Below are 18,559 nucleotides of genomic sequence, written 5' to 3' on the forward strand. Positions count from 1 at the left end.
AGAAGATAAAAGGCAAGAAATCAATAATCCAATAGTATAATAAATTTGGCTGCTATCAACATATTTATAGAGGCTAGCCAACAAGTCCTAAAATAATAAGTAACCCTAATTCTAGAGGATTCCTGCCGATCGCGTTCGAACGCACCCAATCGCGTTCGAACACACCAAAAGCTCCATCTCTGTATGTGCGAACGCGATGTAGGCGTTCGAACGCGGACGTTCGAACTCGCCCGACTGTGTTCGAACGCACAATATGCGTTCTCTGTATTTGCAAACCTAATGCAGGCGTTAGCAAGGGCATTCGAACGCGACCCCTCCTACATTCGAACGCGACTTACAGGAATTTTATTTTAATGAAAATAAACAACTAATGCAATAAGAAAAGATCATAACTAAGTGTATCAGCATCTCCTAGGACCTCTGTATGGACTCTCAGACCTGCCTAGGTGGAGGAGCGAAGGGCTAAGGGGTTGTGCTTCAAGTGCAACGAGAAATTCACCCCGGGACATCGCTATGGGCGACAAATAGGTTCAATAATGCTTATTGATGGAGAGACCGAGGAGGACATGCCCGAGGACGAGGTAGTTGTTGGTGAATAGTATGAGAATAAGCAACAGCTAGTGACCAAGAAGGAGTTAGTCTCGGTAGAAATATGAGCAGGCAACTCGTTACATGCCTACTTAGGAGCCGCAACATCGTCAACGACCCTACGGGTGGATGGAATCATTAGGAAGCATACCGTGCGTACCTCATTGAGATAGGGAGTACGCACTACTTCCTAGATAAGCGGCTAGTTCAAAAGATCGAGCTCACTTTCGAACTGACGGTAGGATTGGATGTCACCATTGGAGATAGGACGACGCTCCGAGCTAACTATATTTGCAGTGATATTCAGGTGCAAGTCCAAGGGCATTCCTTTCTCATGGACTTGTATCTGATTGCACTCGCGGGAGCAGATGTTCTATTGGGGATGCAGCGGCTGCAGTGCTTGGGGCTAGTCACTTTCAATTTTGGTGAGATGTGCCTTACCTTCAAGTACAATGGCAGGAGAGTGCGACTTGATGGCATTCGACCACATCAGGAAGCAACCTTGCAGGACGCAGTTGGTTACTACCGAGCTTGGGAAGACACACCAAGCAGGTGTAGCTGATGGTTTGGCTCATCTACCACAAGAGTTTTCGGTCCTTTTTGAGGAACCGAAGGGATTACCACCAGAGCGTAAAGAATGAGGTTCTAGTAGAGTGGCTTTGGCAGCTCATCGACGAGGCAACGTAGGAGATGGAGGATGACTTAATGGATTATTTTTCTCACTTTTCACCTTGAGGACAAGGTAAGGGAAGAGTGATGGATTGTTGCGGTTCTTGATTTAAATATAGATTGGACAAGATCAAACCGCTTCAAATTGTATCATTTTCTATTTATATTTTAGAAAAATAAGATGACTTATGGCAAGTGTGTTCAAACCCAAGTGGAGGGCGTTCGAATGCCTGATTTATGCTCGCACATCTAGAGCACGGTTTTTATCCATTCGAACGCTTGATTCGCGTTCGCACATCTAGAGCCCTATTTTTAAGCATTCCAACGCGATCATGGGGCGTCCAAATGAGCGATGAATAAGTTGTGTCGTAATAGAATTTGTTTAGGATTTTTGAATGATTGGCTAGCCTCCAATTATGTGGAAAAGCAACCAACTTAGGATTATTGATTATTGGAATTTATTTTGCTTTTAGGCTTGAGCCAACTTCTCCCTCCTCCTTGGTACCCAACTCGAGCTCTTGTCTATGGCCAAGATTAATCCTCCGTCGCTTCTCCCTCCTCCTCCAGCGACCAGCTATACCTGAAAGCTCCCTTCTCCCACCTCATCTTATTCAAGGCACTAACCCATCCACCATAGCCATCATCATCTCCTATAACCCTAACCACATAATCCACGTCCATCCTGCCACCTCCTGAACTTTGGTCATTTTTTCCTTTATAACTTTTGATATACTAGCCCGGTCAATGAGATTTTGGTTGCGTTGGATTTGAGTTCTGTCTAGATTAACAATTTAGATAGACGATCATCATCCTCGAGGGTGACCATAACATGCAAAGGCGAAGGACATCTACTCTTCAAAAAGAAGAGAGCTTTTGGATGTAATATAATTTTAGAGGCTTGTGAAGGTGATCGTTTTGCCTTAGCAGAAGGTTGACAAACCAAGATGCCCTCAAGAATTTGCAACCAAAGAGGTGTTCCACCATTTCCAAAATTGTTTAGTTTGACGATACAAAAACTTTGTAGAGGAATAAAAAAGAAAAAAAATAGTGTAGTATCATCATAGTCAATAAGACTTCCAATCAAAGCATTAGGGGAGAGCAGCCCATCTCTTTGCCTCCCTATTTTCTCAAGTGCCTTTAGCATTCCGCTCCCTTTCTCCTCTTCTTCATGATTTTAGCTTAAATGTGGGAAGAGGCCTTCTCCTTTCTCAAATTTTCTCCTTCACATCTAGCTTTGTCCATTCCTCTCCATAAGTCCAACAAGGTTCGACATGGTGTGGGATGGGTGGGGTTCCTATATCCTAATCCATGCTCATGCCCCTTCCCTTCTTTAATTTCAACAATGAGAATGTGAGGTTCTAGGGTGGAATAGAATTTGGTGGCTTGAGTTAAGAGATGTTTTTCCTATCTTCTTCGTGAGTAAAAGTTTTTTATGTCCACTTGGGCTCTGTTGCTTTCTTTTTCTGGCCTTCAATTTTGTTGTCTGTTTTAGTTTGTTTAGCTCTATCTACTAGTTGGGTTGTCGGTGATAATTGGGTTATTTACATTGAAAACCCACTTGTTTTTCAATTTGGCAGCCTAGGGTCATTTTTTGTTTTCCTTGCACTTGAGGCTTTTTTCTTATTTTTCTTTCAACTTTACCATTTTTGTCATTTAGTGCCTCATTAAATATTGATGGGACACTATAAGGGAGAGAGAGAAATGACCCGTACTCATCTTCTTCTTTATCTTCTTCATCTTCTACTTCATATGCTGCTGGTAATTATTATTATTCTTCTTCCTTTTTTTCTTCTTCTTCTTCATCATCTTCTTCTTTTTATATTGCTCTTTTTTTTATCTCTTAATCATTTTTTATACATATCTCTAATTGCTTTCTAATATGTAATCTTTTTCTTATACAAGTCTAATCGCTCTTTCAATTTTACCACTGAAGTTGTTAAAAAATAACAATATGTGTATGGAAAAAAAATGAAAGTTGTTAAAAGACAACTAAATGTGTATGGAAAAAAAATAAAAGTTGTTAAAAGACAATGAAATGTGTAAGGAAAAAAAATGAAAGTTGTTAAAAGACAACGAAATGTGTAAGGAAAAAAAATGAGAGTTGTTAAAAGACAATAGAATGTGTATTTAAAAAATGAAAGTTGTTAAAAAAATAACGAAATGTGTATGGGAAAAAAATAAAAGTTGTTAAAAGACAATGAAATATAAATTCTCATCACTATCTCTAATTAATCTCTTACTTTATTAATTAAAGAGTGATTAGGGAGACTTGTATAGAAAAAAGAATAATTAAGGCGTAGAAGAAAAAGAAGAAGAAGAAGAAGAAGCAATAGCTGGAAAAAAAAAGTAGTAGTAGAAGAAAACTGTGCCCTTCCGGCCAGCGCCAAGTCCTCCTCCCTTCATTCTTCCTCTCTTCTTCCTCTTCTTCCTTCTTTCTTCTTTCTATTTCTTCTTTTTCTTTCTTCCTTTTTCCTTTCTTTTTCTCTCTTAGCTCCTCCCTCAGCTTCTGGAACAGTGCTGAGCTCGGCCCAGCACTATAGCAAGCAGTGCTGGGCCGACCCCAGCACTAGTGACATTATTTTATTATCTACTTTATTTTATATTTTTTTATTTATTTAATTAGGTATTACTTCCTTAATTAATGTAGATAAATTATTTAGACATTAATTATTTTAATAATAATGTATATTCTTCAACATGATGATTATTAATTATAATTAGTATAATTAATGATTGACTCGGTTATAAACTATTATGCATAAATATAGGTAATACTTATTTTGATTTAACTATGTATTTATATTTCTATTAGATTAATAGATAGTGTTGTAAATTATAATTATTAGATTTATGTACTGATATTCACAATTTACTATATACTATCGTGTCTAGAATAAGATACTAGTCTTATTAATTAATTAATTATTTTGCATAATTAAGTGAATACTATATAACTTATAATTAATCAAAATAGACTAAGAAATATAAATTTATTATAAATAGATCATATCTCTACTTATATCCCATTTATAATTATTTAGCTTTTACTTTATAATTATATATTTAGAATATTAAATAAAAAGAAACGAACCTTCTCCGTATGTTATAACTAGCATTTTATAATAATAGTATGTTATAATATTTGAATCATACTTATAATGTGAATCTAGTTATGTACAAAATAAAAGAAGTGATTTTAAACCAAATAAACTTTTATATTCTACTTGAACTAATTCTAATTGGATAAACGATTAACTAATATTACTTGAATATTTTCATATCCCGAACCCCCTTATGTGAGACCCCGTGGACCTTGCTAGCGATGCGTGTCACTTGGTTGATTGGTGGATGTAAGGAATACGTGGTTTGCGCCTTCTAATCGGTGTGAGTAGTCTTATCTCCTAGACGTCTTTCTATTATTGTATATTATTGTGGACTGGGATATTCATATGTTAACAAGTTTATTTTGTTAATAGTATGATTTATTTGGTGACGGATTATGTGATTATGGATAGGTTAATAGGTTTTATTTGTGCGTGACGGGCCATGCTTGACCTTTCGCGTGCGCCGTGTGTGCCGTGTGAGCGCGTGTGCATGCACGTGCCCGTGCCGGGCGGAGGCGTTACACGGGTACCGTAGTCCAGCATGGCAGATGATATTCAGAGTTGAGACGGATGATTGTGATAGTGAGAGATATGTTGATTATATTTGGCTTTGACATATACGATTATCTAATGGTTGGCATGCATTATGCATCATCGTTGATATGACTAGTATCATTGGATCATAATTATTATACATGATATGTTGTTATATTCGGTGATGTTATATGGTAATTTCATCATGTGATATATTTTTTTGGTTGAGGATATAATATGCTCATTCATGAGAATTGATTTCATTCATATATATATATTGTGGATACATATATATATATGCTCATACATGGCATCATGTTGCTTTATGATTCATATTATCCAGTACATGATTTACTCTCTATTTAGCATCACTGATTCGGGGTAAGGTCTATTTACTGAGTCTTTTGCTCATGACTCTCCTTATTTCTTTTCTACCCCCCACAGATAATATGGAACGTGATATCGACTCGAGATATTCCGAGGAGATATTTTAGAAAGATGAGGTGAGCTATAGACTCGAGATGGTATAGAAGATAGTTTAACCATATATTGAGTTATACCATTATTTTATATTTGTACTTCATTGTATAGACGATAATTAGTATAATATAGGTCAGATTATAGTGTACTCTTGCATCAGTTGTTTAGTTGTATCTTGATGGTTTGTTGTGGTCTGTGTGGGTCCTGCTATATTAATTAGTGGTCTAGTGTATATTATTGTGGACTTGGATATTCATATGTTAATAGGTTTATTTGGTTGATAGTATATTTTATTTGGTGTTGGATTATATGAGCATGGATATGTTAGTAGGTAGTATTTGATGATGTCATGATTGTATGTGCATAGGAGAGTATCTGTGCGTGACGAGCCCCGTCCGACCTGTCACGTGCGCTGCGCTTGCCATGTGGGCACGTGGGCGTGCACGTGCTCGTGCCAGGCAAGGGGGGGCGTTACATTATGAAATCATCACATCCATATCATGCATGTGCATATATTTTTCTTACCGTTATTATTGCACTTCATGCATGGTAATTATATTATGTGGTTCGGTAAGATTTCATATATTATGATGTTTTCGCATACTTATTGGGAATGATCATGTGTTTTGCATGCAAAAGATAATAATGATGGGAGTTACATTATGCTTGCTATATTGGATAGTATCATGCCACTTGCACATGTGCACAACCATAAAGGGGTGACTTGCTGCATCTTGATAGTACCCGACACCTCCCCAACCAGGGTTAGGAGCGAGGGATATTTTTATACTTATATATATTAGGGCTTACGCCTAAGGTCTTAATTTGTTGATCCTAGACAATCAGGCAGCTATTTTGCCGGGTGATGGACGATTTACTATCGATCGATGAGAGTCATAACATTTAGGGTATTTAATATAGAAAGAGAGAAGGGTAAGATGACGTAGACCTAGCGGTACTCGATGATGCAGGGTAAGGGCGTCCGTAGCGACGGCTCATGATTTTCGCACTGTGGTGCGATGATGTGGAGCCGAGGGCTCAGATGGGCTAGCGATTCTACTGCTAGGGTCTACCCTCCCTTGGCGGTATGTGTGTGGTTGGGTGTGAGGATTGATGTGGCCTTTGGGCATAGCTCTGCATGAGCCTATGTTGCAGACTTGGTAGTCTGAGATGATGCATATTATGTGGTGTGGTGTTGACATGGCCTATGGATAGAGCTCAGTGTGAGCTCGAGTTTGAGAACTTGATAGTCCGGATTGATTGCATGGTAAGTTATTGATTGCTGATGCATTGATTTAATCATGATGCGCATATTCATATCTACTTATTCTTGCATCATTCATTGCATTACTTTTAGACTGTAGAAGTAGAAATTTGCTGGGCTTTATGCTCACCACCTTCTAGTGAAAATATTTTCAGATTAGTAGATGAGCCGATTCATGGCAGATCTGGCGAAGATTGGGTTAAGTCTTCTTTTTCTAATTCTTATTATTTTTCTTAGTTTATTCATGTAAATTAAGCTAAATAGTTTGTAGCTCCTGCATGGGTTTTATCATATTTTTTATTATGGATATGTATTTTGGGCTTATTGTGGCCTTAATGTAATGGGCTTCTTGTCGGTATTATTTGTGGAAATGTGAGATTTTCGCTTGTATATTGTGTTGAGACATCGACCAGCAAGTCACGTGGTAATCACGTGAGTTCTATTCATATGAGGGACACGTGTTTAGTGGCGGGTGTTACAATTAATCTAGTTGGGCCATGGAGGTTGCTACGACAACCCAACAGTTAGGTGCATTAGCTCCTACGAAAGGGCAGCAATGCGACTAACCCGAGGGATGGGGAGCACATCGGCCATAGCAGCGCGAACAGCAATGAGGAATCGGCGACGAGATACTTTAGCGACACAAAAAAAGGAATATGATGTAATGCAGTCTTCAATCATATATCTAATACATGCATACTTATGCTAGAGATTATCTCAACATAAAGACATAATAATTTAATCATCACGATATATCATTAGCATATCCATATCCAAGATCAATATAATCGAGTGATTGATAAAATATGCGTATATATAATATATAATTATAATTATTTCTATATAAGATCATATAATGATATTGAAAGCCAAAATAGAATGCGTATATATAATATATAATATATTCTAATATGGGAAAACTCTCTAGGAGGTAAGACAACTCACAGTCCGCTAAAAAGACACAAACCATGTATTCCTCCCATCTATATAAAAAAAATATAAGCTAGGTATTTCACTTTATACAAATTAGTATACAATAATAAGATGCTAAAAATAATTATATAAATATAAACACGAATGTAAGATTGTTCTCAAAATAACTATATGTATTACTCTAATAACAATACATAAACTATGAATACATTTATATGCAAATATTTATGATTATAATTAATCAATTATTATACTGCTCAGAATTAGCTAATAAATATGTTAATGAGTATACATGTATATATCTAAAAATAATTAATTGCCCAATTAGTTTTATTTACATTAATAAAATAAGCAATTAAAAATTAGAAGGGGAATAAAACCCCACTACTACAATGTTGGGCTAGACGCAGTCACGCAGCACTATTGTAGCAGTGGGAAGGAAAATGAAGAGGAAGAAAAGGAGGAGAAGAAGAAGAAGAGAAGAGTAAAGGGAAGGGAGCTAATCGGGCCAATAGGGAAGGGACCGGTCGCTAGTGGTCAGCCTCTCGCTGATAGGGAGGCTTCGACGAACCTATTGGGTGTGGTGGGGCTCGTAGTCGCTGTCACCACCGCCTTCTCTCTCTCTCTCTCTCTCTCTCTCTCTCTCTTTCTCTCTCTTTCTCTTTCTCTCTCTTTCTCTTTCTCTCTCTCTTTCTCTCTCTCTCTCTTAATCACTCTCTCACCTCCTCCCTCTCTTTCCTTCTTGTCGCCATCGGCATGTCGTCACCAAGGTGAACTTCTCTCTTTCTCCCCCCTCTCTCTCTCAGTCTCACTCCCTATCTCTAGTGGTCATAGGTCCGCTGGACCCGAGCCACCAGCTAGAGGTCGGTCGCTGGCTGGGTAACAGCAGCCGGGCCCCTCCTCGCCGGCCCGGCTTTCCCTCCCTCCCCTCCTCTTTCTCTTCTCTTTTCTTCTTCCTTCCTTTCTTTCTTTCTTTCTTTCTTTATTTCTTTTTCTTCTTCCTTTCTTCTTCTTCTTTCTCGGTTCCTCCTCCTCTTGCTGTAGGCCCACCGTAGCAAAGAGGATTTTTTTTATTGTTTCGTTAATTATATAATTTATTTTCTAATTTACTTAGCTAAGTATTTTTAGTATAATAATTTATTAGTTATAATTATAAATATGTGCATATAATTTTATTTATGGTTTAGTTATTATTTATTAGATATTATATGTAGCCTTATTAAGAATAATCTTATATTTATATTTATATTTTATATAACTAGTTTTAGCATCTTATTATTGTCTACTACTTTATATAAAAAGAAATACTAAGCTTTGCTTATTGTTATTTTTTTAATAGGATAATGGCTATTTTTCATATAATTTATGACTAATTAAATAAGAGTAATTATCACGAAATAATTATTAATAAGATTATATTTAGAATTATATTTTTATAAATCATATATATGGTTGTCATTAATTATATACAAAAAGAGATAAATTACTATATTACTTACTCTATATTTATCAAACTAGGATTCTTAGTAATAAATATAAATTATCGTATTAGTATATTAATATTATCACAATTAAATTTATCCTATGATTCTAATTAATTTTTAAACCTAATAAATTATTATATTTTTACTCGAATAGATTCTGATCGAATGAACAACTAACATTGTACTAGTGAAACATTTGCAGACTCCGGACCCCCTTATTTAAGATCCCGTGGACTCTGCTAGTGATGAGTTGACACTCGGTTAATGGATGTGAGGAATACGAGTTTTGTATCTTCTGATTATGTTATGAGTAGTCTTATCCCCTAGATGCCTTTCTCAAATTAGAATATATTATATAATTATGTTATGTTTTGGCCTCCAGCATGACTATATGATCTTATCTAGAGATGATTTCAATCAAGCATATTTTATCATACATTGGATATGAGTATGTTGGTAATATATAGAGATAATTAAAGATAGTTATACTATTATGATTATACATCGAGATGATCTCTAGCATAAGTATGTATGTGCTAGACTAGCATGAGTATGCATATGATACATGTACCATTAGAGTTTTCATCACGTTATATATTTTTTTTAACTTTCCTACCACCTAAATTCCTGATATGCATGACTTGTTATAGTACTGGATAAAATGCATATTTTCTGTCATTTAGAAAGAAAGTATGAAATCTAATTGATAGGATAGTTAGTAGAAAGCATGACGATACTCGAGTGGACCCAAGGGCTAGGGCGTGCTTGGAGATGATTGATCGCTCGACATAGTCGCTATCCTATGGCCTTACTTCCGAGATTAGTAGTCCATGTGTGCAATAGACATTCGGACACATGTCATTCACTAAGGCATATGTGGCGAGTTATTCTCATGTAGTTTCTATCAACTAGTTGGGTACTCAGGTCCGGATGATGATGATACCCTTAACAGTTGGCAAGGTATGATTATATGATTGAAATACCCATGACGGTTGGCAGGGTATGCTCTGAGCCTTCTAGCTGGATTATGATACCGGGTACCAGATGTTCATTATGCAAAGTGGTCTAGTATGATGATATTATATCGAGATGTCAGTGAGGATCGTGATGTTGAGAAATGCATATGATTTGATATACCTAATTTTCCAATAGTCATTATGCATTATATGTGGTTGTATTTGATATTATAAAATAGTCATGGTCGGCATGCATCGTATGTAGCATATTTGACAGAGTTATGATGATGGTATGACATAGAGAATTATTTATACATATATACTTAATCAGTTATGACATGATATCTACCATACATTTATATATTATTGAGGATACCTTCATATACTCATTCATGACATGATGCTCCTTTATGATTCATATTATCCAGTACATGATTTACTCTCTGTTTGGCATCACTAATTCGGGGTAAGGTCTATTCACTGAGTTTTTAGCTCATGACTCTCTTTATTTCTTTTCTAACCCCCTAAATATGTGGTACGTGATAGCGACTTAAGATATTCCAAGAAAATATTTTAGAGTAAAGATGAGGTGAGCTTTAGACGCGAGACAATATAAAAGATAGTTTATATAGATATTGAGTTGTACCATTATTGGATATTTATACTCATTTGTATCAGACGATGAATTGTATAATATATGTCAGATTATAGTGTACTCATGTATTAGTGATTTTAGTTGTATCTTGATGATTTGTCGTAGCCTGTTGTGGGCCTTGTCGATTATGTAGTTTAGTATAGTTGTTGTGGATATAAATATAAATATGTTAACAGGTTTAACTTGATGATATCATTATTTATTTTATGATAGATTATATGAGCATAGGAGTGTATCTGTGCGTGACAGGCCCCGCCCGACTTGTCGTGTGCGCCATGTGTGCCGTGTGGGCGCGTGGGCATGGATGTGCCCGTGCCGGACGGAGGCATTACATGAAGTGTCTAGATAGGCCGATTACTTCCTTAGAACTCAAGTCTCGCTGTTCTTCCACACATAGGATTATCGTGCCTCATGTCAAACACGAGTTTAGGTCTAATGGTAGGAGGATATAGAACCTGTACCTCGTGTTCTCTAGGCCAACGGTCATCTCCCTGATATAAATCGTGCGTCCGTTCCCGACCAAGCTCGGATGTAGGGAAGCAGTCTGCATAGTCGGCGGAGAATAATCTCAAAATATTCTCCCGTAGTCAAAAAAATTATGAAATTGTGGTGATCATCTCGTATCTTCCTGATCTACGTTTTTGATATTCATGCCCTTTGTAGATTCTAATTGCACCTGGGAAAAAATATGCAATATTATAGTAAAGATGGCGATGACAAGTGATGGTGATGATGGGGATGAAGGTAGTGATAATAGTGATGGATTTGGTGGCACATGGTGTTGAAGGGATTAGGATGAGGGGGGAGAAGTTGGTCGAGATCCCAAAGAGAATGGAGGACTCGACAGTCAAGGGGGATTAGAGGTAACCGACAACGAGATGACACACAAGCTAGGGCTTGAATGAGGAGGGAGACGAGTTAGGGTAGAGAATGAAGGGAAGAAATGTAATAACCCAAGTAGTTAAAAAAATGTAGCTGGGCACGAGGCCGGCACCCAGCATTACTTGCATGTTGTGGAAACGATGGAAGTGCCACGCACCTCCATTGAGCCTTCCTCACCTGGCATCGCGGCGACGCGTGAAGGTGGGACTGAGCCCACCGACCACTCCATTGTTGCCACGCGACCACCCCGGGTCTCTCTCTCTCTCTCTCTCTCTCTCTAATTTTCTCTTTCTCTTCCTCTCATTCTCTCAACTTCTCTCTCTAGCTCTCTTTCTCTCTCTCTTCCCCTCTAGTCCCACAGCCACCACCGACTGCCGGGAAGAGCCGTCGTCAACCCTTCTACCCTTAGTGAGCCTCTCTCTCTCCTTTCTTCTCTCTTTCTCTCTCTCCCTTTAGTTCTCTACCTCTCATTATTTCATCTTGGGATCGCTGGAGGACCAAGTTGTTGGTGAGAGCCGGCCGCTGAGTTGTAACAAACTAATCTTTAAAAAAAAAAATTTATAGGCACAACGCGACTGGCCACACTATGGCCGGCCTCGTGCCCATGAAAGCTGCGCATGATGGGGGCACCACGTGCCCGCTGCCGCTGCCAACGGGCTACGGCCAGCTGGCCGCGGCAAGCCCCAGCGCCGCCACAACCCCCTCCACCGCCTCCTATCTCTCTCTCTCTCTCTCTCTCTCTCTCTCTCTATTTATCTCTCTCGGTCTCTCTCTCACTCCACTCTCTCTCCACTATCTTTCGCACTCCTCGTCGCCGACGTCGGCCCGCCGCCACCGTCCCGAAGCTGCCGCCACCAGTGAGAAGCTCTATCTCCCTCTCTCTTTCTCTCTCTCTCTCTCTCTCTCTCTCTCTCTCTCTCTCTCTCTCTCTCTCTTGCCCGAGCTCGTCGGAGCTGAGCCGCCGGCGAGAGGTCGGCCGCCGGGCGGCTGCCACGGCCGGCCCCCCCCCGCCGCCCGGGTCCGTAAGCTCCTCCCTCACCTTCTCTCTTTCTTCTCTTCCTTTTCTCTTCTTCTTCTTCTTCATCTTCTTCCTCTTTCGTCTTCTTATTTCTTATTTCTATTTCTTCTTCCTTTCTTTTCCCTCAGCTCCCCTCCCCCTCTTCTTTTTCTCCTTCTCCTCCCTTCTTCTTCCTCTTCTTCTTCTTCTCCTCCTCCTCCTCCTCCTCCTTCTTCTTCTTTCCTTCTTTTTCTTCTTCCTCCTCAGCTTCTACTTCTTCTTTTTTCTTCTCTGCACAGCCCAGCATTGTAGCAGGCAGTGCTGGGCCGAGCCCAGCACTTATGGCAGATTTAATTAATTTATTAATTAATTATTTTATTTATGTTATTTATTTAGGTATTTTTCTTCTTAATTAATGCAAATAGATTATTTAGACATTAACTATTTTAATAATATTATATATTCTTCAATATAATTTTATTAATGATAATTTTATAAGTAATGATTAATTAGGTATAAATATAGGTAATACTTATATTTATTTATTTATTTATATATCTATTAGATTAATAGATAGATTTGTAAATTCTAATTATTAGATTTATATTCTAATACCCTCATCATATATATTTTAAGTATTTCTATTAATTTTATGATTATTCTGCAACAAATAAAATACTAAGCTTATTTAGTTATTTATTTATTATTTTATCGAGTAAAGACTGCATTGTCCCTAATTAATCAAGATAGTGTATGAATTATAAAATTAATTATAATTAGACCTTGTCTATACTTATGTAGCCTTTTATTTTATTTTATTTTATTTTATAATTATATATTTAGAAATACTCTCATATAAAAGGAAACAGGCCTCTTCTCCTTATGTTATAACTAACATTTTATAATAATAATAAAATTATAATATTTGAATCGTATCTATATTATAGACCTAGTTATGTAATCAAAAATAAAGAAAAGTGATTCTAAACCTAAAAAACCTTTATATTTTAACTGAATTAATTCTAATTAGATAAACGGCTAACATCATATTACTTAAATATTTCAGATCCGGAACCCCCTTATTTGAGACCCTGTGGACCTTGATAGCGATGAGTATCACTCGGTTACCTGACGGACGTGAGAGATACGTGGGTTGTGTCTTTTGATCAGATGGTGAGTAGTCTTATCCCCTAGATGTCTTTCTCAAATTAGGATATTATATCTTATGTACACGCATGTTTTGGCCTCCAACATAATTATATGATTTTATCTAGAGATGATTACAGTCGAGCATATTTTATCAGGCATTCGATTATGCTGATTTGGGATATGAGTACATTGGTGATATATATAGAGATGATTAGAGATTATTAGAGATGATTCTACTGTTATGATTGTTTACCGAGTTGATCTATAGCATGAGTATGCATGTGTTGATGATACAGTTGGAGACTATATTGCATCATTTTCTCTTGATTCCTATTCCACCTAAATTCCTGTTATGCATTGACTTGTTATCGTACTGGATATATGCATTTGATTTGTCATTTAGAAGGAAAGCATAAAATGTGATTGATAGGATAGTTGATAGAAAGCGCGAGGATACCTGAGTGGGCATGAGGGTTAGGACGCGCTTAGTGGATGATTGATCGCTCGACATAGTCACAATCCTGTTGGTCTTATGTCTGAGGTCGTTAGTCTGTGTGCGCAGCAGACATTCGGACACATGCCATTCGCCAAGGCATATGTGGCGAGTTATCCTCACGAGATTTCTATCAGCTAGAAGGGTGCCCGATCTAGATAGATGTTGATACCCTTAGCGAATGGCAGGGTATGATTATATTTGAGATACTCTTTGCGAATGGCAGAGTATGCTCTAAGCCTTCGGGCATGATGTTGAGACCGGATACCGGGTGTTGACTCTGCACAGTGGTCTAGTATGATGATATTATACCAAGATGTCGGTGATGATTGACGATTGTGATATTGAGAAATGCATATGATTTTATTATTATTTGGTTACTTGATTATCGAGTGATCAATATGCATTATATATGGTTGCATTTGATATCATAGCATGGTCATGGTCGGCATGCATCATGTGTCATATTTGAGAGAGAGTTATGATGATGGTATGACATGGAGATTTATTTATACATTGTCGATGATTATATATTCTACTAGTTATGACATGACATGTTATCTATTTTTCATTTATGTATTATTGAGGAACATTCATATATTCACTCATGATATGATGCTCTTTCTGATTCATATTATCCAGTACATGATTTACTCTCTGTTTGACATCACTGATTCGGGGTAAGGTCTATTCACTGAGCCTTTTGCTCATGACTCTCTTTATTTCTTTTCTAACCCCCTCAGATACGTCGTATGTGATAGCGACTTGAGATATCTTGAGAAGATATTTTAGAGCAATGATAAGGTGAGCTATAAATGCGAGACGGTATAGATGATAATTTATATAGGAATTGAGTTGTACCAGTATTTGATATTTGTACTCTGTTGTATTAGACGATGAATTGTATAATATAGGTCGAATCATAGTGTACTCTTACATTAGTCATTTTAGTTGTATCTTGATGTTTTGTTGTGACCTGTGTGGGTCCTGCCAGATTATATAGTGATTTAATGTATATTATTATGGACTGGGATATTCATATGTTAACAGGTTTATTTGGTTGATAATATGATTTAATTAGTGATGGGTTATGTGATTATGAATATGCTAGCAGGTAGTATTTGATGATGTCATGATTGTATGTGTAAAGGAGAGTATCTATGCGTGACGGGTCCCGCCCGTCTTGTCGCGTGCGCCGCGCGTGCTATGTGGGCGCATGGGCGTGCACGTGCCCGTGCCGAGCGGGGGCGTTACATGGGTGACCACCAACGACCGTCCCCCTCCCTTGCAGCCTAGCCCCCCTCCTCCCCCTTTCTTCTTCTTCTTCCTTCCACTTCTTCTTCTCCTTCTTCTCCTCCTTCTCTTCTTCTCTCTCGAGCACCCCTTGGCTGCATTGGTGCTGGGCTTGGCCCAGTACCCTACAGCGCGTGGGTGCGCTCGAGTGCTGGGCTTGGCCACCCTAAGGCTTTGAGGTGTTGGGCTGAGCCTTCCTCTTCTTTCTTCAACATGGTCTAGGGTAAGTCTTCTCGTGGTAGCTCAGGGACGTCCCCTCACCTATGGTTGTGGTCATAGAAGCAATCTTGCACCTATTGTCCTCGGTGGAGCTGCCAACACATGATGTGAGGTTGCGGTTTGCCGAGGCACTCCTCTAAACTCTGTGGTGCTCCATCCCCTTTTTGCTGCCAACCAAAGCTCTCGAAGCTTCTCTTCCATCAATTAAGCTGTCGCAAAAATCTCGATCAATGTGATTGGTCGAGCAGCCTTCATTTCGGCTTGAATGTCCCGCTTAAGGCCACTAATGAATGTGCTTTTGAATTAAGAATTGCACTCGATTGCTAACACACTCAAACTCTTCTTGATATGCTCTCACCGTAGTCTTTTAGGTTAGCTTGGTGAGAGCAGCTTAGAAATCTTCATAACTAGAGGGTCCAAATCGGACGCAAATAGCATCAGTGAACTCCTCCCACATTTGATAGGGCTAAGCTCGATTCGTGGCCTAGTACCATCGGATGGCAGTGTCCTCTAGATGAAAAGATGCAAACAACATCTTTTATGCTTTAGGTTTTTGCTGGTACTCAAAGAATTGCTCCGCTCGATAAACCCAATCGAGCGGGTCTTCTCCATTGAAAGGGGGGAGTTGAGGTGAACAATGCCTGCGCGGATGCCACGTTCTTCTTCTTCATGTCGATTGGGCCTTCTTTCCCTTTCTTTTCATCCAGCATCCATAGGATGATATCCAGGGGTCATTGGTTCTTCGTAATCTGCCCACTCGTCATCATCGTGGTGAGGTGGATTCGGTGCTCGGTCGCAGTGAAAAGCTAGCGGTGGTATGTTGCGCCTTTCGGGCAGAGTAGACAGCAAGGGCCCTCTGACCACCCATGGGGTCTTCATGATCTTCCTCCCACCTGGTATGGAATGGTGGAGGCCATATCCTTTGGCAAAAAGGTGGTTCCATCGGTGGTGCAGCCCGAGCTCAAGTAGGGAATTTGGTCACCGTCGTACCCCTTGGGGCGCCTAAGAGGACTTGAGTCATTGCTTCCATCAATACTTGATGACTTGTCGTGTCTCCATCATGTCCACAAACATCTTGATTAGATCTGAGTTGATTGTAGAAGTTGTTGGAGAAGTCCCGACTAGTGAGTTTGGGTTTGCCTCCGATCTGATAATATCTATGGCCTCCCCCTCAATGGAGTGCCTTCATTGGGTCTCGATGTCATAGATATGGTTGTTGGCATGGTGTTCGAGGACGGTGGCTCTGATACCACTTGATATAGATCATGCATCCGTTCCCGACCAAGCTCGGATGTAGGGTAGCAGTCCACGCAGTCGAAGGAGAATAATCTCAAAATATTCTCCCATAGTCTAAAAATTATGAAACCAATGGTGATCGTTCCGTATCTTGTTAATCTACTTTTTTTTATATTCATGCTCTTCATAGATGTTGATCTACATTTTTTATAGATCTCATAGTTGTATCTATGCATGAGATGACTCAATGTGGTCCGAATCACATCACTCCCTTACGGCGCAAACTAGGGTCATCCCAATTTGGCCAACCCATGGCTATCTTAGTGCGGTTGGGATTTAGATCTGAAACACTCTTTCTCTCTCTCTACTACCGCCGCCGCCGCCACCTCCATTAACTCCGGTGAGCCTCTTTTCTCCTTCTCCTCCTCCTCTCTCTCTCCCGGTTTCTCTCTCTCTCTCTCTCTCTCTCTCTATCTCTCTCTCTCAGGTTCATTGGAACAAAGCCACCGGTGAGAGGCTGGCCATGATACGATCTCCCCTTTTGGCTAAGGTTCGATCTTTTCCAATTCTCATATCTGGACTAATTCTGGCACAGAACTTTATAAATAGATCCCAAAAGATGCCGGCGTCGGATTGATGTGAAATTTGGATATGTTGTAGCTCTAGAAAAAATATATTTTTATAGATCCCATAGGTTGTATCTATGCATGAGATGACTCAGTGTGGTCCGAATCACATCACTCCCTTGCGGCGTAAACTAGGGTCATCCCGATTTGGCCAACCCATGGCTATCTTAGCGCGGTTGGGATTTAGACCTGAGCGCAACCCGTCTATGCCTCTTTGTAGACCATAGAGGGCTTGGTAAGGCCTTTTGGGACTGATGGGTGGCGGTAGCAAGGGTTCGAGCTAGGCATGGGCTGCCCTAGCAACCAGTTGAGGCAACACTACCATGGTAGGGAATGTAGGCGCTGGGGCTTTTGGCGTGCATCCAGTGGCTGCGAGGTTTCGTAGCTACTCCTTCATGCCTCTCATCTCCTCTTGCTATGTTCACTGTAGCTCTATCATCTATTGGAAGAGGGTGGAGGGCATTGGACTAGTCGGAGACGTGCTTAGGCTTGCATCAGCTCCACTTGCGGCACCATAGGCATGGTAGGCCCGACTTTCATCGGCACCTCCATGTCTATGTGTCGATTGGCCATTGCTCTTGAGGTGGTCATGGGTTCGAGAACCGGTGGCTTTAATACTGCTAGTATGGTCTCGAATCAGAGGGCGGTTTGGATGGAAAGAAGCTCGGTGGAGTGGGGAAATCAACTAAGGTTAATAGGTGGTTTGTAGATCTAGGGTAGAGGTGAAATGAGGCGTGGATGGCTTAATGGAGGTTGGTGATGGTGAGAAGGGACGAGGGGGAGGAAATGGACTAGTCTTAAAGAGGAAGGGGGTCGGTCAGAGGGAATAGGGAGAGCCCTAGCTGTGGGCTAGAAGAAGAGAACGATGCTTGAGAGAGAAGAGGAAGCACAAATGATCCATAATCCCCCAACTAGGTGTGCACAACATACTTGGTGGCTACTTGCAGCTAGAATGGCTCGAGTGGCCTAAGCCCTATCCTAGTTGTAACGCCCTCGC

The sequence above is a fragment of the Typha latifolia genome, chromosome 6 (genome assembly GCF_019914945.1).
Source record: "Typha latifolia isolate L0001 chromosome 6, TyphaL0001v2, whole genome shotgun sequence".
Lineage (NCBI taxonomy): Eukaryota > Viridiplantae > Streptophyta > Magnoliopsida > Poales > Typhaceae > Typha > Typha latifolia.